Raw genomic sequence first — 23,575 nt, 5'->3', positions numbered from 1 at the left:
ATAAAATTCAACAAATAATTGTAACAAAAATTAAAGTACAGTATTTCAATATTTTAAGCACTTCCTTTAAAAACAATAAAGCCCACAAATTTCCTTCGATTAAGACCAAATATTTTTTCAAGCATCAATGAAGTATTATTCTTTCAAGTAATATTTCAATAAATCAACATAAATATTCAATACTTTTATTTAACTCAATCATTATTTTTCAAGGTTGAATACTTCAAGAATGAAATAAAAAGGCTTACCTGATATTTTCAGGTATCCTTCCATTATTCCAGCATAGGACGAATCAAGAATTATATTCAGTTTCGTTTTCTTAATATCTAAAGGTCCGGGAATTTCGGCACCAAAAACATGTATAAAACTTGTCACGTTTATGATCACGAATTCACGATTCTATTTTTCACGAGTTGGGAGAGCATCAAATTAGTCAAGAATATACTAGTATAATCAAGAGTCAATATACCATTTTCACGTAAAGATTCAACTTGAAAATAAGAACTTCCAGTTGAAACACAGAAATATTTAATGAAGAGCTTATGTACATTATTTACATTATTGAAAGCACAAAATATACATATAATATAAATTTCCCCATCATAGGGCCAAGATTAGGTTATCAAGAACAATTATTATAATTGTTGATTACCGCTATGCGGCCAAGAACAGATCATTTCAAGCGTCGCACTCAAACTAAACTAAAAGAGTTATTACATTCTTTCTCTGCCGCCAGTCACGTGACCTAGTCGGCGACAGACGATAAATAATAAAAGACAAATTGGCTCCATCGGGAGGGGAAAAGAAATAATTTCAACAAGGAGAATTCGGAGGCCAAATATATACCTTTGAAAATTTCAAAAGATCATTATTTAAGGCCTTCCCCATAGTGAAAGACCGAGCAAAGCTAGAAGCCGAGCTGTATAGTGTTTATCAACGAAATATAGAAGAGTTGACGGACTTTATTCTGCGAAAAGTTAAGCTGACGGATATGCTGTATGGAAAGAAACCTGACACGGAGATAATTGAAATAATCTTACCAAGATTGTTACCTGCTGTCCAAGATTTCTTCGAAATCCGAAACCCAAGCACCTTGCAGGAACTCTTCGAGTTGGCGGTCAAGTTCCAAAACCGCAGAATAGCGGAAAAATCTAGAGGGGCATCGTATTCTCAAAGTCACCGAAGGCAATCCTCAAATCAACAGACCGGAAACACAAATCGCTCTTATGGGGGAAAGAGCTATCAAGCCAACTCATCGAAGGTCGAAGGTCAAGGCCCAAAAAGGAAATTTGAAAACAACCGTCCGCGTAACCAGAAGACTGAAGTTGAAAGGAAAGCTTTAAACGAGTAGAGGGGCCTGTAAAAGCGAGGGTCCAGACCCCGGAAGTTTCGAAAAACCCTCAAGAAGATACCTAAATACGGTCGTGGTAAAGAATTCACAATTACCGATCATACAAGTCCTGGTTGGCGATGTACCAGTAGAAGCCCTCATTGATACAGGAGCAGAAGGTAATTTTATGAGTGATACATTTTTCAAGAATTTTAATAGGTTACGACTATTTAAAAATAAAAACACAGAAATTATAGCGGCGCAAGGAAAAACCTGTCAATGCATCGAGAAATTATCATTAAAAATACGGGTAAAAGATGAAAGCCTCAAAGTATTAATTTTTGTGGTCAAAAATTTGCAGAGTCCAGTTATCTTAGGCATGGAGTTTTTAAAGGCCGCGAAGGCCAAACTGAATTTTCAGGAGAATTCGATTATGCTGGAAATGGATCGGAGGCTGGTGGAGCCAGTGAAACAACCGCAGGTGGACCTTAGCCATTTGAATGACCATGAAAGCCAAGCCATCCAGCAAGTGGTGAGTACTTTTTCAAACTTGTTTTCAGAACGGCCTGGGTAATTGTCAAATTGTAACGCATGATATACAATTAACTGCCGATAAACCCTGTAGGACTAAACACTACCAGTATGATAAACAGAAAGAGCAAATTATCGAAGAACACATTCAGGAAATACTGCATAACCAGATAATAACGCCCATAAATAGTGAATACGCGAGACCAGTCGTTACTATGTAGGAAAGAGGATGATTTCCCTCCTTCAGATAAAAGGGCTTGGAGGTTTGCTATCGATTACAGAAAGCTTAATAGTGTTACTAAGTTCCCAGTTTACCCTTTGCCGGTTATAGAGGAAATTATTAGAAAGATTAAGTCTACGAGATACATGACTACGTTGGACTTAACGTCTGGCTACTATCAAATAGCTATGAGACGTGAAGATATACATAAAACCGCGTTTATCACAAAATCGGGCACTTATGCATTTTTACGCATGCCCTTTGGGTAGTGTGGGGCCCCGTCAATATTCCAGAGAGCTATGGACATTGTTCTAAAGCCTGTCCTAGGAAAATCGACTTTAATCTATCTAGATGATATAATTATAACGAGTAGTACGTTGGAACAACATATTAAAGATTTGGAAGAGGTTTTTAAATTATTAAAAGTGGCCGGTCTTACAATTAACGCATCAAAATGCAAGTTCGCGACTAAAAAACTTACATATGCGTGTTATAAAATTTCGCAAAAGGGTATAGAAACTCAAGATTCAAAAATAAAAGCCATCAAGAATTTCCCACCTCCCAACACCGCCAAGACACTTTCTTCTTTCCTTGGGTATGTTCTTATTATCGGTCGTTCATAAAAGATTTCGCGAACATTGTTGAACCGTTGTTAGCAATTTAAAGACAGAAAAGTAAGTTTACGTGGACAGCAGAAGCAAATACAGCATTTGAAAAGTTAAAAGAAGCACTCATCAATGCCCCTGTTTTGAAATTCCCGGAAGGGGACGAAAACCTGGAAATTGCAGCAGATGCGTCGGACTATGCCATAGGTGCGGTTCTTATGCAGAATGGCCATCCTTTGGCATTTTTTAGTAAAACTTTAAACTCTACGCAAAGGAATTATACAGCTACAGAGAGAGAAACATTAGCCGTATTAATGGCTGTACACAAATTTCGAGTTTATTTTGGCAAAGCGCCAGTAACAGTCTTTTCGGATCATACGGCTTTTGGTAGACTTTACTCGGCGGAAAACCTAACACCCAGGTTAATAAGATGGGCATTAAAACTTCAAGAATATAATGTAATAATTAAATATAAACTGGGTAAGGAAAACCATGTTGCTGACGCACTATCTCGAATAAAACTGGCCGATGAAGGCAATGAACTCAAATGCGCTGTGTTGACTTCAAAAATTTTAGATTCTAGCGAAACAAGTATTGCTGAATTGAAAGCTGATCCTGAATTTGGAAGTATCTATGCGTGTTTGAAAGACCCCGAAAGTTTTGAACACACAGATATCGATGCACTAAGAAGTAGAGCAGAAAACTATGAAATAATAGATAATTTATTGTTTTGTACGAAAGCAACAAACGCAAATTTCGAATATAGACCATAGTCATCCCAGCCTCGCTTCGATTAAGCATTTTGAAGGAATTACACGACGCTAAAACAGCGGGTCATTTAGGGGTCAGACAATAAAAAGGGTACGCGAGGCGGTATATTTCCCGCAATTATACAAAATAGTAACTGCGTATGTCAGGTCCTGCAATCAATGTCAATTAATAAATGATATTAATTACAACCCGGCCGGGTACTTAAATAGCATTCGCGCTACATTTCCGAATGATATTTTAGGCATAGATCTTCTTGGTCCTTTCTCCCAGAGTGAGTTAAATAAAAATCGTTTTCTTTTAGTAATTGTAGATCATTTTTCAAAATGGACAGAAATTGTTCCACTTAAACGCGCGTCAGCCAAAACAGTCGCAGATGCATTCTTACACAGATACATTTTAAAATACGGTGCACCGATAAAAGTCATTAACGATAACGGTAAACAATTCGTTAGCCAAATATTTGAAAACATTTGCACTGGACTTGGCATACGCCATATCAAAATGGTTCCGTATAGACTACAGGCAAACATCGCAGAAAGAGTTAATAAAAATATTGTAAAAATAATTCGAAGTTATGTTAGCACACATCACAAGTGCTGGGATGGCTACATAAATGAGTTAGCTTATGCTTTAAGAACAGCAAATCATGACACTACGGGAAAAAATCCAGCAGAATTATTTTTTGGACGGAAGTTAATTACGCCACTAGATAAATTATTCTTTGTGCAACAAAGAAAAGAAGAATTCAAACAAAAAGATATACAGAAACTTATTGATCAGGCGGTTAGAAGTTCGGATACGGCAAGAAATAGACAGAAACTTTACTATGATAGAAAACGCCGTGAAGCAAATTTTAAAGTTGGGGATAAAGTGTTAAAGCCGAAATTTTCTTTATCAAGTGCCCCAGATAATTTCACTGCAAAATTGGCTCCAAAATTTGAAGGCCCGTATCTAATACAGGAAATCAAGGGAGTTGTATTGTACCTTAAGAACGAGAGAGGGGAGATCTGTAAAGCAAGTCCCGACCAGGTGAAAAAATAGTATAATCAAAATGATTTTGAAATCCTTAAAAGTTTCTTGCAGGACTCAAGCGCAAAAGAAGTGGAAGTTCCAGAATTAACGCCACCCGCTCCACCACCCAAGAAGCAGAGAACAGAAGAGGAACTTAGCCCTTCTACAAGTCATTCTAGGGTCCCGAAAAGAAGGAAGGAAAATGGTCAGACTCCAGCATTCAAGAAGTGCAGGAAATCAACGCCGCCGCGTTAAGAATCTTTGGTAAATAGGAAAAGACCAGATACAACTTTCCACAGTTGAAATTCTACGTCGAGGAAACCACTTCCAGGGCCACTCAGGCCTGGTCAGGAGCAAACAAGTCAGGAGCAAACAAGGCCGCCGTTCACGAGAAGAAAAAGACAGAAGGAGGAACGAAAAGATTGGCACCACCAGAAGAAATTCAAGCAAGAATCCAGACCGAAGGCCGCCAAGACCAGCCATCCAGGGGCTAAACAGAAAAGACAGGAACCCGAAGACTACCACCCCAAGAGGCCGGCGTACAGAGGGCGAAAAAGAAAAGTCACCATGGAGGAAACTCGAAAAACCCAAAAGCGGAGATTGACTTCTATGAATTCTATAACTTGGGATCAATTTTGCCAGAAGAGGATGTCGGAGTTCCAAGCATCGAAAACTCAAAGATAAGTTAAAATCTTCTATAAATTTTTTCTTTTGTTCTGAAATGTTATGCGTAAATACGAAGTTCTATGTTTTGACGGAAGTCAATTTGTCTCGGTTGAGACTTAGTTTTGTTTTACTTTAGCTAAGGCAAAAGTATTATTTTCTTTAAATATAAAATCTAAGAACAAGCAGTTCCTGTTGGTCGAAAGACTAATTCTGTCATGTTAAAGCCAAAATTTGGCCGAAAGTAAAATAACTTCGTATTCTTGTATTAATGAAAAATTTAGTTTCAGTGCCGCCAGCTTGGCGAAGAAAGCGTGAAGTAAAATTTTACTTTTATCTTATTCATTTTATGGTAAATTGTAAAAATCATATGTATTAGAATTTTGTAAATATAGGTAAATACTTGAAAGTTATGTAAAAGTAGAATTTAGTCTAGAAGCATAAAATTTTAGATGCTAAAAGTAAATGCTCAAAAGAAACAAATTCAAATTTAAGTATTAAACTGTAGATAAAATCATGCTTTAGAGCGAAAGCCTGCATGTCTAAAGATGCATGAGGGGGAATTTAGAATGAATGTGTTTTGTAGGGTTCTCCACCTACACTTGAATTTTAAGAATATTAAACATAGCTCATCGAGTTTCAGTATGTCGGATTAAGGTGTGTCAGATTTGGTTGTTGGAATTCTAACAAATCATTGTGGTTAGGGGAAGTGTTGTAATACAAAAACACGAAGATTCCCGTTTGACACCACACATGGTGCAGAACCAGGGTAAAGTTAAATTCATGTTTGAATATTTGAATGAATGTGAATGTAAGCATTTAAATAAGGAAAAGAAAAGGATCGAAAACGAAAATGTATCCAGTGTTAAGAAAGTGTAAATCATAATGTATTTCGAATATACTGATACTTATTCTTTCCAGATGCTGGAACGAAGAGAAAAGATTGATTGCTGAAGACCAGAAAGGATCCTGTAAGAAGATATGGTAATTTATTCATATACAGAAATGATTGTAATTTTTGAGGAAACAGTTTGTTTTATGTAAACGGAGCTCTTGAGTTTTAGGTCAGAATATGGAAACTTTTTCAACAGGTCGTTTCTAGGACCTGCTTCCAAGTTTACCAAATTCTGGCAGCGGCAAATGTAGGGTTTATATTTATTTTAACTAACATTTATTTTAAGCTATCTTTCCTGTCAAGCCTTTACTTTCCCCTAGAATTGCCAATGCCAAAGTATGTAAATTTTAGTAGAACGCGCAGAGTATTCAAATTTTAGAAGAAGTAAATTGAGTTAAATGGAAGGGAAACGAGATTGTAAGTGTGCTTCTTGAATTGCGAGCGTGAAGGTTGCTAGGCAGAAAATTTAAGAACCGCGCGTTTCGGCCTGTGTGCCTATTTCGGCAGTTCGTTGAATCTTTCAACTTCTTAATCAGTAAGTTTGCTGAATGTCAGCTATATCTTAGAACGCGGTTAAGTTACTTACGACTATAGAGCCTCGTAGATAGTGACTTCGTTATTTATTCATCCTGTCATTTATTTTTAGTGGTATTTTTCTATTTTTGTTTAACCGCCGGGTCGGCGTAGTTTGTGAGCGTCAAGTGAACGCAACTGTGATTTCTAAAGTGAAATAAAAAGGGATTTAAACCCTTCTTACGAGTTTGTATAATTTACAGTTCATAGCAGTCACTACTACTGTTGCTGACAAGTTGGGGCCACGCAACATCATAACCTTAAAGGTCTGAAAATTTTAGACCTGCAAAAGTGCCGTTATTTTGATATTGCCGGTAAATTGGGTTCCGGTTACGACGGCTGTTACTGGACATCCACGATTTTCATCTGCAGAATGCGTTCGAAGAAATTAAGTTATCCATTTAACTGTAATAATATTATTACAATGCTGCAGTTATTGAAAAAGAGCATAGAACTTTTCCAGTGGCATGTGTATTTAGCGAATCTTTGTTGTCATGTGCTTTTATGTAATGAGCTGTTAGTTCATTTACGCATTTTTATGGCATTATTAGGGTGTTTTTTCCGTTTAATTTTACTGCTGTTTTGATGCAGTAAATTAGTGCCTCCACCTCTGCCAATTTAGTGCTTTACAGAGAATTATAAAAATAATGTAGAGTAATATAAAAGTAATAATTATTATTGTTTAACAAGTTATTGCAGATGTGTATTTTGTATAGTTGTAACTACTATATGCAGAATGTAAAGATTGTTCTCATTTTCAAAAACAGACATAAAATGTTCATTTTTATTTAATATTCCTCTGTTCATTTGTATCATTTGAAGTTCATTCCTTCATCAACAGCATTTCGTGTATACCCCACGCATTACTAAAATCGTAACAGTTTATTCTTGTAATAATAATGCCAACTCCAGCAAGATAGAATTCGTTGGCATCCGCAATAAAATATATTATACTTTGTGGCCAACATAAAATTCTTTTACGGAAATACTGCTGAAATTATGAGATAAAGATGCCTTTGCGGAGAGTATAAAATTCATAGAGAAGTATTTTCTTATATTGTTTTTGGATCAGTTGTATTACTAGTTCTGTATTGAGGCATATGAAAACGAAACAAGGTATACTAATTTGGAAGGAAGCAAGAAAAGATTTTGGTCACAAAAACAGGATTTTCAACTCAAAGGGCTATTAATTTCGTTTTGGCATTTTGCGTTGATTCCCTATAAATGCCGAATAACATTTTAAATTGTTGCCACCAAATAAGAGCTCTGTATTATATTAAAAGAAATTAAATAATGAAGAATCTGCATAAATGTAAGTTTCTCGCATTGTGATAAAACAACGATACCTAGAGCCATCAAATTTTGAATAACGTACGTCTCCACCCGAATATGGGCATCTGAAAGCCCAAATTTGGAATTTATTTTGCTAAATATTTGATATTTTGTAAAGCATTTACGAGTTTTTGATTAAGAAGCTCAAAGATTTCAAAGCGAGCAATGGCAACACTGTATGGGGAGGGGGACTTTTTTATCTCCAGCGCACGAGACTGTGTATTTTGTGATATTGCTGTTGAATTGAATTTTATGGTTTAAGTGCAAAGAATATGAGATATTTAATAAATAAAGGTAACACAGAAAACGTTAAAAAAAAAAACGCCTCTTTGGGCGTAATATAAAATCTGAAAGCTTTCAGATTTTTTTTGGGGGGGATGTTCGAGATTACGAATAGGGCGAGAAGTAATGCAGTATAATATAGCAGTTTTCGTGCTTTTAGATACGACTTTAACTTGACGCAAATCAACACGTTGTAGTAGTCTGTGCATAAAAAAGAGCATGTGTGGGTAAACGTAATCCTAGACTCTATTTGTGTTTGCTTTGGATCTCCCCCCCCCACACCTCCATGTCATTCAGAGGAACGTGGTAATTTATTGTTTTTACTGTATTTTTCGATTCGTTTTGCTATTGTACGTGCTGTCCAGAAAAATAAGGAAGGAAAACCGCAGAATTCAAATCTGCATGTAATCTCAACTCTGTGACCCATGAGTTTTCTTTTTTGTTCCTTCTTAACCTTGAGACTGATCGTCTGTTTGGTAGGTGTAGACCGATCATAGATCTTGCCGTTTTGCAAAAGACTGTCCGGAGTCACGGAAGGCCTTTTCCTATATTTATGTGGCTGTCTTATTTATGGAATAATATTTCAAATCGATCTGTGTCCTTTTTTGATGTTATTCTGTAGTTCCTTTGAATGTATTAAAACTTAATTGATATATTTAAAATTCTGATTTCGTTATTCTACATATTTATTATCGTTTGATAACTGTATACTTAGCAGCGGTAATCAGCCTAAATTACGATTTCTGAAAACATCCGTAACACAAGTAAATGGATTAATTTTAATATTTCTGATTTAATGTAGTGAATTCTTTAATGGGTTGGATATACTTGTTTATTTATATTCATTTTAAAAGGGGAGAGGAGGAAAAAAGAAAATCTAAAAGGATTCAGATTTTAACATCGCACAAGAGAGTTTATTGCATGCTCTGAACATAGCAGCTAGCCAGCCTACTATTAGACCCACTCCTGCTAACACAATTCCCCCCCCCCGCGCAGCTTTATTATTAAGTATCATTTTCTTCGCACTACTTACAGTTGAACAACATAATCATAAAATTTTTAAAAGCAGCATATGTTTAGAATTCCCGATACAGTGTTAAGTGTTAAAATATTTTTTTTTTTTCTTTTGTTTTTTCTTAACTCCTCATATCCACTGTTCATTCTTCTTAGTAAGATGGCTTCAGCATTTTTCTTCCTTTTTTATTACTAACTTTGTCTTTTTATTTATTAAACATCATGCTCTTCATACTTTCGCCACGTAAAATTCAACAACAAAATCACAAAATATTTAAAAACAGCGTATCTTTAAAATTATTGATAGTGTTCCTGTATTTTTTTATATTCTGTATATTATTTCTATAAAAACTAGCTGCCTAAAATAATTATAATAAGAAAGAACAAAATATTCTGCTGATTTCAACGAGACCAGCTAGTATCATTTCATTAAAATATTTAATATTTCTACTTATATCTAATCACTACTACTTATAATTTTAATGCATTTTTATTTAAATTACTCAGATTAAAAAGTAGAAAATAATATTCTTAAGAACTCCATTTATTCCTTTTCAATCGCTTATTTTGTTACTCAGTAAGTAGCCTTCTAGATTGAATTTGAACGTTAAATATCTTAGCCGTTACTGAATGGCAACATGCTGACGCGTCTAAGATTAAAAAAAAAATATTTTATTTTCGGCAGTGGCAACAGATTTATCTCAAATAGCTGAACTTCTTAATTAAAATTAAAGGATAAATAGCTTACAATTTTGCGAATGGAAAAAGTCTCACGTGCTGGGGTAAAAATGCTTTATTTGGAACAGTATTGCCAATGTTCGTCTTCAAATCACTGAGTTTGTTCATTCATTAAAAATTCATTAAGTTTGTGCAAAATATTAAATGAATAAAAAAACAAATTCGAAAGTCAAATTTCGGTGTTTCAAGTGTATTTAATTTCTTAAAAATAATACATGGCGATAACATTCGGTGGCAACCGTTTGAAAAGCGATTCGGACGCAAAAGTGGTAAGGAAAGAAAGTTTAGTTTCGAAACTAATAGCACCTCGGATTCCCCTCCTCCGCCCCCGAAAAAAAAAGTAGAGAATAAGGTCTTGACATACATCGTTTCAACACAAACACTCATCAAACAGTGTCAAAGCACTTTCTGTATTTTCAGATTTGATTAATATTTTATTTTAATTGAAGTTTGTGTTAAAAACTTACATTTGCACAAATGCATCGTAATTAATGCTTAAAAACTGTCAAACTTTATTGAAGAATTAGGTGGTTTTTTTTTAAATTTTATTTTTAAACTGAAGTTTAAAATGCCCATTCATGAGGAAAGGAATTCATTAAAAATTAATTGAGTTATATTATACAAGTAACCTAATAAGTACGTTATTTGTATCGGTAGAAAGCTATAATTAATTACCGATGAAACTGAGGTCTGTGAACTTTTCTGCCATATTCAGTACGTTTGCGCTTGATAAGCAGTAAGGTAAATATTCTAAATGATAATCAAAATTCTAATTTATGATGTTTTAGGTCTTTAAGCATTTATTATGCAGTTGTTATTGTATACTTTTTTGTGTAATATGGATCCGTCAAGAATTAACACTGTGATTAACTTGTGTTACATGTGTATAAAAACTAAATCGTGTATTTAAGCTTATTTCTACGTTATTTGTGTATAATTTTATTTCAACAAAAATGCTGCACTTTCTAGGAAAACTTTCTAGGAAATGAATTTTGTGTATATGCAAAAAATTTTAGTGAAATTATATGTAAAATTCTAGTATATCTTCTATAATGTAACATAAAATGCCTCAAGAGAACGAAGCTTCGCCAACTCCATCAACTTTACCTCTACTGTTACAGGGGCACGTCTATTTTAACATTGAGGTAAATGGCTGTCTCGCCAAATTTGCGAGTTAGCGCCACTTCGCGACATTTTGGTCCGGTGCCTGTATAACTAACTGTGTATAACTGTAATTAGCACTGTAATTGAGGGATTGATCCCTATGTGTAACTGTAACCGCATATGCCTTCCAGTAATTTCGAGAAATGAAGGTACTGGTTATTTCTCGGCCGGGGAAAGATTTTATAAAACCGGAGAGATCATCACTTTCTTACTTTTTTAGTTCAGATCCGACTTCGGAGGTTAGTTCAGAGATGACTTCGGAGAGGTGATTGAAAAATCTCTGTGCAAAGTTCGCTCAGTATATGCACTTTGCATTGCGTTGTGTTTAACGTTTTTTAGTAGTGTGAAGTAATAACTACTACCTGATTGTGCTCTGTCCTACTGAGAAGAGATGTGCAATACTTTTATGAAAAGCTCCAGAACTGTAAAGTGTTTCTCTTGCGAAAAATAAATTTTATCAAGCTGTCATCGGCTCTGTTTGCATTCAATAAATTACGAAGTCGTACGCACGTAATAGTATTAAAAGGAATTAGGTTTCCATTCTTAAACTTTTAGCATATGATGTACTGGATGGTTCGCAAAATGAATGGGAGCGTTTCTTTGAGAATGTGTTCGACTTCTCCCCTACCCTTTTGCGACCGTTTTTGAGAGATGTACGAAATGTAGGATTTTTATCATTAAAATTTATTTAATAAAATCCGTCCAAGTGAAGTCGGGGGATTGCGGTGGCCCCCGAAACTGCAAAGTTACGAGAGCCAACTATATCTCCGACGGATTTCTTGGTCTGGAGTTATCTGAATTCTAAGGTGTACACATCAAGTCCACGAGATTTCTCAGAAGTGAAAGATGTCTTAAAACATGAAGTTACGCAGATTCCTCTTGCGATGTTGCATTCGTCATTCTTGTCAACTGTCTCCCGAATGCAGTTCGTTATCATCTACGAAGATGGGCACATTGAAAACTTGTTATTCCAATGTTTATTCCAAGTTTTTTCCCCCTCTGAGTCTTGTGTTATCATTAGTCTTTTACAAATCGGGAAACCCTTGGTTGGTACAGTCTGTCTGTCATCAGAAAAGCTCTCGCCAGTTAGTGTGCACTTGTCTGTTACCGTAGAAATGAGCCTTGACCCATTTTCCATAGGGGTATCTTGAAGATGTACTTTTCAGTTTGCCATCTTGGCACATTTAAAGATGAATTGGCAACCCTTGTTTCACCCTTATTTAAAATATACTAGCCCTGTTGCTATAGCGACCGCCACAAGACAGACACTGTGGTGGGACCTATTCTCGCTGACAGACAGTACTGAGGCGTAAACTGCTGGAGTTGCTCTTAGGCCGCTGGCTGTAAGTAGAAAAATAAGCGCTTTTGTGCTACTTAGATAAAATCTAAGCAAAACAAACATGCGGGCTTTACCCCCGAAGTGAAAAATGAATTGCATTCATTGGCAAAAAAAATAGAAAAAAGGAATAATCGAGCTGGTGAGTATTATTTCGTTAACAGGCAGAATTGGGAGATGATCTTTTACAATGCTCTTCTTTGCAAATGTTTTACGCCGTCAATTTTTGTCATTTACGTGTATCGTTCGAACGCCATTTATGGTTTTTCAATGCGCTGATCAATTTACGCAGGAAAAAAGTGGGCGTTGTCTTTTGAAATGTTTTCACACTAACCGTAACCGTGAGAGCTATGTAGTTTTAAATCAGCACGATCTCGAACGCATACCTTCAAATAACAATCAATAAATGAAATTTCATTTCGACTGGTTGAGCAGGTAGTCCGCCAAGGCTTCATATAGCGGGGATATTAAAATAGTATATTAAAATAGTAGACAATCGTATTATATATAATTTTATGAAAAATATGGAAAAATATTTGAATTCTAAATAATTCAATGAGAAAATTATTTTGTTCCAATCTACTTACCGTGCATAGCACCGTGCAGTGTGCAATAAGCGCATTGAACCATGATGTGGTTGGTTTTTTTATGAGGCAGCACATGTTTCATGTTACTTGCATTCGCTTTTTAGATAAGAACCCTCTGGTGGACATGCTTGGAAGCAGTCTTGAGATTTTTCCATTTCCTAGTCACGGGCCACTCTTGAGATTATCTTTGGAAGCCTAATAGAGATTGATTCGGATGTGAAATGAAATTTCCATGTGAGCTGTTTTTTAAATTAAATGCTACTGAATTGGTTTGTAAACAAAGACTAAATGATTGATACACTTAAAATTTCTTCGCTGCCTACATTTGTAATTTCTAATTAAATGAAATTAAGTTCATGGTTCTTTTTGAATCAGCACGTGCAAGAATTCATGTGTATTAATTAATGAACGTAATGTCTGTAATAATTATTAGATTTTTATTACAAAGTGATGAAATTTGTTTTTCATTTTCAATGTACTAATGCTTTGTTATGAATTTATATATCGACATTGTGTATTATACTTTATTCTGTATACGAGGGCTATCCAGAAAGTAGATTACGTTTTGGAATAAAAAAAATAAACAAAGTATAGGAAACAAATTTTATTATATACAGATGAAAGCCACACTCAAATACTACTTTTCTACATAGTCACCATACAAATTAAGGCATTTATCGTAGCGATGTACGAGCTTGGAAATTCCTTCGTCGAAAAATTCGGCCGCCTGCGCCTTCAACCACTTCGTTACCTCTTCTTGCAGCTGTGCGTCGTCATCAAAACGCTGCATAGCCAGCCACTTCTTCATTGCTGGGAATAGGTGGAAGTCGCTCGGTAACTCAAAGAAAGTTCCGTTATTGTGAAATTTCGATTTTCACGGACTTTAGCATCGACTTTTTCGAGAAGTTCGGCGGTCACTATGCTGGGTCTCCCACTTCGATCTTCGTCGTGAACATTGGTTCGGCCATTTTGAAATCTTATGACCCACTGACGCACTCCACCTTCAGTGATAATGTTGTCCCCATACACTTCACGAAGCTGCCGATAGATTTCTATCGGTTTACAGTTTTTTGCAGTCAGAAACCTTATTACTGAGCGCACCTCGCAGCTCGCGGGATTTTCAATTAACGCAGACATTTCAAACCGTCACAGTATCTGAACGGAGCACAGCACGAACCTCTCACTAGCACGGCTAGATGCAGACTGAGCTGCGCAACGCTCTGCCCCCAAGATGGCCGCGCTAGCCCCGCCCCTAGCGGACACAGACGGAAACGTAATCTACTTCCTGGATGGCCCTCGTATTAAATAAATGATTTATATAGGCATAGCATTTCAGAATTAATTGCTTTCCTTTTCAGCTTCATCATTATTATTTTTTATAATTTACAGTTTTTATTTTTAGTTTTTGTATTTTGCTTTTGCATTTTAATGGCATTTTTAATCAATCTTGTTTTTTATCTGCTATTAAGTCTTCCGCTTATTATTATTATTATTATTATTACAACTTATTTTTAAAAAATATTCCCTGAAAAATAAAGGCACGGAAAACTTTGCAAATTATTATATTTATTGCGAAATCGATAGAGGTCTCCTGTTGAATACATATCACGCCATCAGCTTTGACTACTCTGATTAGCTCTGAAGAACTTAGATACAAAATCTTTCTGTTGTCAGGGTAAAGAACTTGTATTCCGTGGTCAGGGAACATTACTGCAAATGCTGTCATGGAAAACTAATGCAAAAGCTGTCAGGGGACATTACTGCGAGGAAGACTTGTTCGGAGATGTGTCTTCTCCTGTAGACGGGACTTAACAGTCCTTTTGGGCTAAAATGCTATAAATTAGATGGGAAATTAACGATTCTTCTTTCTTGTAAAATCATTTGTGAATATCCTGAATAATAATATGATAAACAGTGGTTCACATTTTAGTGTATATCCGATTATGACTTTGATTAGTAATCGAAAATGTTGATATCTAAGCAAACTAACCGAAAAGCTTTGTTTTATCGATCAGGGCCCAATTCTTATCTTCTGCATGACGTATGCTAACTGTTAGTAATCAGTCGAAACATATCTCGTTGTTAGGCAGCAGTTTCTGATAGACATATTTGTTTGCCTACGTATCACATTAAGTTTAATTTTCCCTGAAAAATGATACAGAATTACGTAATATATTGCCACAGAAAATGTTAGTTTCCAATTTGAGAAAATGAGGAGAAAAATCCAAAAAATAATACGCATTTTTTTCATTTTAATTTACCGTTATATTTGTAATGAAAGCTTATATTCCACAAAGGGTAGGGTCCCCGAACCCAGGTACCCTAGTATCAATGCACCAACTCCATCAACTTTACCTCTACTGTTATTAGTCCATATTTAAAATCCATGGGCAGAATGAAACTAGTTATAAATCATCGCTTTGAGTAAGCAATATGTTCAGTAAAAGCATGCGATTTGATTAGAGTTTCTGCTATTGCTAGAAAGGTACGCAAATTAGGAAAGAGCTTACGTTGCTTTGGAAATATCTTGTATTAATTATAATAATACTACAAATACTCAGAATTATTTTCTGCGTACATTGTAAATTAAATTTATTTTAAATTATAACCGTTTTATTAAAAATTATAAAACTAAATGTATTTTACTTTTATAATGACGTCTAGTTCTGTTGTTTAGACATATCATTAAAAATAAAATAAAGATTTAAAAAAAAAAAAAAAAAAAAAAAAAAAAAAAAAAAAAACTATAAAAAATCTGAAAGGCCTCAGATTTTAACGATCGTCCCAAACCGCTCTCTTAAAGTTTAATATGGTTTATATGTTGCGTTTATCGATAGAAATGGCCCAGATGGGATAGCTAAATATTTTATAAGATATTTAATGACTATGCATTTAGATTAACATGACAACATTATATATCGTCAGTATATTTAAAACGTATTTAATTTTTTTTTAATGAAGAATTTGTAACGTAATTCTAAAAAAAAAACTGATGTGTACACTACATATCTTCCTTGTGCGGAATATTAAATTATACGTATTTTTGCCTGCATTTTCGTTTAAACGTATTGGATTTAATTAAATCTACTTCGCCGATAGCGCATAAACCACAATAGCATTGTTTAAAATTCACTCTATTTGTTTACCATAGCGACACTCTGGCGCTAGGTTCACTTAACAGTATTATATTTCGTTCATATGATAACTCAGAATGCATAAAATTTATATCATTTAAAGAATTATCTACTCGTTGCCTCATGTACTATTCAAATATTATAATAAAGCTAGAACGATGTATAAAAGAAATTAAGCAAACAAAACAAACAAACAAACAAACAAAAAAGTTTTTCACAGAGGATTGAGTATTTCTCATTCAATTAATTCAGTTCTCACTTCGCGACAAGGCAAAAATACATAAAAACTCAAAATATCCGTATTAAAAATTACTAATTATTAAAAATTAAATTATTAAAAATTAAGTAAATTTTAAACACTTATTTCCTCGAAAAAATTCCAGAAAGGATTAAGCATGATTTAATTCGCAGTAATAAATGAAGGCGTTATTTTTGTTGTTGCGAAGCTACGTTTCTCTAAATTGGCAACAAATCCACTACTCTGCTGTTTCAAATGTAAACAAGCAATGGCCGCCATCAAAAAAATTATTAGGCTTAGCTACACTTAAGGGGGCTCATACTACACCTTAAACCCCTTATGATCTTGGAATATGTGACTCTTGCAAGAATTAGGATATTTTATTTATTTTAAAAGCAATTACTTCCAATCTTTTACAGCTGACTACATATTCTACCGGCTTTGGAAACTAGTTACCGGAAGGTTTGTGTTGGCACAAATATTTTTGTAATTTAATCCGTTTTGTGACAAAATTTTTCTTCATGTTTCCATTTACTCCCATGATATTTTAAAAATGGCTAAATGTACATACTTGAAATTTGATGGAATTCTTTATATGGGCTCTATTTTTTAACGGAAACAAAAATCTGATGAATATTTTAATATTAAAAAATTTTATGCACGAAAATATTACAAATTTTTTTAAATAAAATACATTTTATAAACTCAACTCCAAATAAAATAAAAATTTAACATGGAATTCTTAAAATTTTTGGTTCACAGTAGTTACCAAATGTTTTAAAAGCTATATATTAAATATGGAATTAAATTATGCAACGGAATGTTTTAAACTGTGCGCGCAAGGTGGAAACATGAAGAAAAATTTTGTTACAAAGCGGATTAAATTATAAAAATATTTGTGGCAACACAAACTTTCTGATTACTATGTCAGAAAGCAACTATATTATGTAGTCAGTTGTAAAAAGTTGGAAGTAATTGCTTTGAAAAATAATAAGTTATCCCAATTCTTGCAGCAGTCACATATTCGAAGATCTTATGCGTTTTAAGGTGTATGAGTCCCCTAAAACAACTTTGAAATTGTTGATAATTCTAAAAATACTGCATACAGATTTACTAAAGGCATAAGAACCTTAACCGAAAGATAAGAACAGCATAATTCAATCATTTTTAAGCAAAAAATGTACAATTTACAAACATATAAGAGTAAAGAAACTGAGATTACTGAGCCGGGTAGCAGAGCGGATATATATATAAATATATTTATATACGTTTGGTGCGGCCGATTGCAACCAAAATACGAGGTGCACATCTACATGTTATAGTAGTCCTATATACAAAATTTCAACGCTCTGAGGATACGCCGTTTTGAGTTATGCAAGATACGTACGTACGTACGTACATACGTTCGTACAGACGCCACGAAAAATTCTCTTCAGAATTCATTTTAAAGCAGTTTTATAATTTTTTTGGAGGAAAAGAGTCTTTTATTCTGTCCTTACGTACAGATATCTCGCAAAAACATCGTTAAATTGCATTCGAAAGCGGTCAAAATGGACCTTGTACGAAGTAAAAAGGAAGTATTGTAATCGCGAAAAGTTTCAGGCAGCATATTTCAAAGAAAATATCCATTTTGACCGCTTTCGAATGCAATTTAACGATGTTTTTGCGTGATATCTTTAAGTAAGGACAGAATAAATAACTCTTTTCCTCCAAAAAAAATGTTAAAACTACTTTAAAATGAATTCTGAAGAGAATTTTTCGTGGCGTCTGTACGAATGTATGTACGTACGTATCTCGCATACCTGAAAAACGAGTAGTCTCAGAACGTTGAAATTTTGTATATAGGACTACTATAACATGTAGATGTGCACCGCGTATTTTGGTTGCAATCGGCCGCGCCAAACGTGTATAAATATATTTATATATATATCCACTCTGTTACCCGGCTCAGCGATCTCAATTTCTTTACTCTTATATGTTTGTAAATTGTACATTTTTTGCTTTAAAAATGATTGAACTATGTTGTTCTTGTCTTCCGGTTAAGGTTTTTATGCCTTTAGTAAATCTGTATGCAATAGTTTTAGAATTATCAACAATTTTAAAGTTGTTTAAGTGCCACTAAGGCTAATTATTTTTTTGATGGCGGCCATTGCTTGTTTACATTTCAAACAGCAGAGTAGTGGATTTGTTGCCAATCTAGAGAAACGTAGCTTCGCAACAACAAAGATAACGCCTTCATTTATTATTGCGAATTAAATCATGCTTAACCCTTTCTGGAATTTTTTGAAGGAAATAAGTGTTTAAGATTTACTTAGTTTTTAATAATTTAATTTTTAATAATTAGTAATTTTTAACACGGATATTTTGAGTTTTTATGTATTTTTGCCTTGTCGCGAAGTGAGAACTGAATTAATTGAATGAGAAATACTCAATCCTCTGTGAAAAACTTTTTTTTTGTTTGTTTGTTTTGTTTGCTTAATTTCTTTTATACATCGTTCTAGCTTTATTATAGTATTTGAATAGTACATGTGGCAACGATTAGATAATTCTTTAAATGATATAAATTTTGTGCATTCTGAGTTATAATATGAACGAAATATATTACTGTTAAGTGAACCTAGCGCCAGAGTGTCGCTATGTTAAACAAATAGAGTGAATTTTAAAGAATGCATTTATTCTATTGTGGTTTATGTGCTGTCGGCGAAGTAGATTTAATTAAATCCAGTAAGTTTAAACGAAATGCATGAAAAAAATGCGTATAATTTAATATTCCGTACAAAGAAGTCATGTGGTGTACACATCAGATTTTTTTCAGTTAGTTGTATCATGAAGGAAATTTAATTTTATTGAATTCAGTCAGATTAAAAAGTAGAAAAATAATATTCTTAAGAACTGCATATATTGCTTTTAAGTAGTTTAGTTTGTTCATTAATAATGACATCATATAGGAAAGAATAATACCTTACGTTTTCCTGAATGGCAACACACACGAATGAAAAGTCGAACAGCACTTTTTAGCACAAATAATTGTAGAGTATTAAATTTTAAAGATAAATCAAAGATTTATTCTGGGTCATATGGCATCTTCTGAGAAATTGGCTAAATTGCCACATGGAAGTAAATGCCCCATGAACTTACATTTCGCGCAGTAACAACCTTTTCTAAATCAATGTGTGAGAAATTCAAGTTAATGTAATGTCATATTAAAGTCCGAAAAGCTTCCGCTAAAAACGTATCTAATGTCGAAAATTCTTTAACTGCCCCAATTCAGGAGCGGGGAAGAAAAGAGGACATTCTTAAATGTAATGAAATTTAATTAATTATAAGTAATACATTTAACAATTAATGATTAATTAATTAAAATAAGTTCATAAAAGGTTGTCCTGTCAACATAAGTTCCTTCAACAAAGTTTTTGCAATTCGTGTTACGAAATTGCTGTGTAACTTCTTTAACTAAATTGCTTGTTAAGCATGAAGTTGTTTTTCTCGTTTATTTGCCATAAAATTGAATTTCTAAAGGTGTAAAGTTTCGTATCATATGCTAATTTCGGGCTTGGAGGTTCTGTATATTTTAAAAGTTCCAGTCTTTTGAAGTTGTTCGTAAATTCCTTTTATCTTCTCAGAGTGCGGGTACACGGCATTCATAAATTTTATGATTTGCGCTTCCACTAGTGTTACCGGAATTGAGGACGGACGCTCTTTCCTTGAAGCCGAGAGAGAACAACAACAACGCAGGAAGGTATTATTTCCAGGTTCTGCTGGAGTCAGGAGCATCCGTTTCCCGGATAACCTTGAAAGCAAACGTAGATTGTTTTCGTCTCCGTGCGATTTGGAAAACTGTGAAGTGCCTTAAGCCGGTTCCTCGGGCAGTAAATAGGAAGGACGTTGGCCCGCGAATTTCTGGCTCTGGTAACGAGGCTATACGTATTACGTCATATCTGTGAAAAGTATTTTGCTTCTCCTAAGTGGTGTATAGTACATGAAGAATGGAAATGCTATTTACTTTAAATGCAACTGTAGTAGTAGAAAAAAGATTTAGAATTTTTACTTTCTGCTTTAGTTTGCGGGCAGAACTGGGATGAGGAATGAGGAAACATGTGAAAAACGATTGTGATCTTTCAATAACCGAAGAGGAAACTATGGCTATTGCATTGTTTTAGCCAGGTATTACTTAATTTTAAAAAATACACACACACACATACAACAAAAGATTTTAATCTCGCACCAGCGGATTTGATTAGGTTTTTTATGCTTTCGTTGAGCCCACAATTTATTTGTTCGCTGTTGAACTTATTCCTGCTGCTACAACATTTTGGTCTGTTTATTTTCAAACATCGTTTTCGTCACACTTACGGCACATAAAATTCGACAGCAAAATCACAAAATTTTAAAAACAACGTATCATTAGAATACCCCAACAGTGTTAACTGTTGCCATACAATTTTTAACTCAGAATGCTATTGTTCTCGATCCTCACTTTTATAGTCCGTATTTAATATAAATTTCACATTTCAAATAACTAGCAGCTGGTGCGTCCAGCTGAACGAAATAGTTACTGTAAAAAAGAAAACATATAAAATGATTTTAATAAATCCAACTAGTGTTATTTCACATGCCTAGCTGATAATTAATGAAAGGGATAAGGAACTGCGATTATTGCTTTTTAATCGCTTATTTAACAGAAAAATTTAATATGTTGCGGTTGGCGAGTTGCAAAAAAAAAAAAAAAAAAAAAAAAAAAAAAAAAAAAAAAAAACTGGCGCTTAGAAGGTAAAAATATTTTTTATCGGACGTATCGTTTCTCGTTTAAGTGTTAAATGTTGCCATGCACTTTTTTAAAAATTATTTCTTTAAAAATAATACATAGCGATAACATTTAGTATCATTACACTTTTATTGTGTTGTCATGCACTTTTTTTTATATTCGCTGTAGAATATATTTAAAAGTAATGCATAAAGATGATATTTGGTGGCATCATCCTTTAATTTGTGTTGCTATGTATATAAGCATATACTTTTCACATTCGTGGTTTATTTCTTTAAAAATAATAAATTGCGATAATATTTAAAAAGTGATACTGACAAAAAAAGGGGTGTTGAGACTAATATGGTTTCTGTTGCTAAAAATGCATTTGCGTAGGGAACGAATAAAAAACAAAAGTTAGTTTCTGTAGACTTCTACCAGTTTTAGTAGAATTAAGATTACTAGTTACGAACAAAATGCGCTCTTAGGGATAAATAAAGGTATAATATGAATGCATCATTATTGAAAAGCCAGTCCAATAACTAAACATAAAAAATCTGGTGTGTACACCACATGACTTCCTTGTACGGAATATTAAATTAGACGCATTTTTTCTTGCATTTCATTTAAACTTATTGGATTGAATTAAATTTACTTCACCGACAGTGCATAAACCACAATAGAATAATTGCATTCTTTAAAATTCACTCTATTTGTTTACCATACGACACTCTAGCGCTAGGTTCACTTAACAGTATTATATTTCGCTCGTATTATAACTCAGAATGCACAAAATTTATATCATTTAAAGAATTATCTAATCGTTGTCACATGTTCTGTTCAAATACTATAATAAAGCTAGAACGATGTATAAAAGAAATTAAGCAAACAAAACACACAAAAAAAAAACAGTTTTTCACAGACGATTGAGTATTTCTCATTCAATTAATTCAGTTCTCACTTCGCGACAAGGCAAAAATACGTAAAAACTCAAAATATCTGTATTAAAAATTACGAAGTAAATCTTAAACACTTATTTCCTCGAAAGAATTCCAGAAAGGCTTAAGCATGATTTAATTGGCAATAATAAATAAAGGCGTTATCTTTGTTGTTGCGAAGCTAAGTTTCTCTAGATTGGCAACAAATCCACTAGTCTGCTGTTTCAAATGTAAACAATCAATGGCCGCCATTAAAAAAAAAAAAAAAAAGAAGAAGAAGAAGAAGAAGAAATCTGATGTGTACACCACATGACTTCATTGTACGGAATATTAAATTATACGCATTTTTTCTTGCATTTCATTTAAACTTATTGGATTGAATTAAATCTACTTCACCGACAGTGCATAAACCACAATAGAATAATTGCATTCATTAAAATTCACTCTATTTGTTTACCATACGACACTCTGGCGCTAGGTTCACTTAACAGTATTATATTTCGCTCGTATTATAACTCAGAATGCACAAAATTTATATCATTTAAAGAATTATCTAATCGTTGTCACATGTTCTGTTCAAATACTATAATAAAGCTAAAACGATGTATAAAAGAAATTAAGCAAAGCTAAAACGATGTATAAAAGAAATTAAGCAAACAAAAAACACAAAAAAAAAAAAAAAAAAAAAAAGTTTTTCACAGACGATTGAGTATTTCTCATTCAATTAATTCAGTTCTCACTTCGCGACAAGGCAAAAATACGTAAAAACTCAAAATATCTGTATTAAAAATTACGAAGTAAATCTTAAACACTTATTTCCTCGAAAAAATTCCAGAAGGAATTAAGCATGATTTAATTTGCAATAATAAATGAAGGCGTTAACTTTGTTGTTGGGAAGCTAAGTTTCTCTAGATTGGCAACAAATCCACTATTCTGCTGTTTCAAATGTAAACAAGCAATGGCCGCCATCAAAAACATTATTAGCCTTAGCGGCATTGAAACAACTCTAAAATTGTTGATAATTCTAAAAATATTGCATACAGATTTACTAAAGGCATGAAAACCTTAACCGGAAGATAAGAACAACATAATTCAATCATTTTTAAAGCAAAAAATGTACAATTTACAAACATACAAGAGTAAAGAAACTGAGATCACTGAGCCGGGTAGCAGAGTGGATATATATGTAAATATATTTATATAACGTTTGGTGCGGCCGATTGCAACCAAAATGCGAGGTGCACATCTACATGTTACAACAGTCCTATATACAAAATTTCAACGTTCTGAGGCTACTCGTTTTTGAGTAATGCGAGATAGGTACGTAGGTACGTATGTACATACGTTCGTATAGACGCCACGAAAAATTCTCTTCAGAATTCATTTTAAAGGGGTTTTATAATTTTTTTTAAGGAAAAGAGTTTTTTACACTGTTGTGCAAAACTTAAGCAACAGGTGTTCTTTTTGAT

General features: G+C 33.8%; 1 protein-coding gene across 3 annotated transcripts in view; it reads left to right on the top strand.

Annotated features, from left to right (window-relative positions):
• The window catches only part of LOC118201124 (uncharacterized), a 177,236-nt gene that overhangs the window by 60,876 nt on the left and 92,785 nt on the right, over nucleotides 1-23,575 (top strand). The window contains exon 2 of one of the 3 annotated variants that reach the window (XM_085818335.1): nucleotides 6,053-6,115. The exons of the other annotated variants lie outside the window; for them this stretch is intronic. The gene's annotated coding sequence lies outside the window, so the exon portion shown is untranslated. The remainder of the gene's footprint in view (nucleotides 1-6,052; nucleotides 6,116-23,575) is intronic. 3 annotated transcript variants of the gene reach the window in all.

The sequence above is a fragment of the Stegodyphus dumicola genome, chromosome 1 (assembly GCF_044657685.1).
Source record: "Stegodyphus dumicola isolate Sdum_Otavi_A_Nest chromosome 1, ASM4465768v1".
NCBI lineage: Eukaryota > Metazoa > Arthropoda > Arachnida > Araneae > Eresidae > Stegodyphus > Stegodyphus dumicola.
Note: the sequence above shows the minus strand (reverse complement) of the source record. Positions and strands in the feature narration are given on the sequence as shown.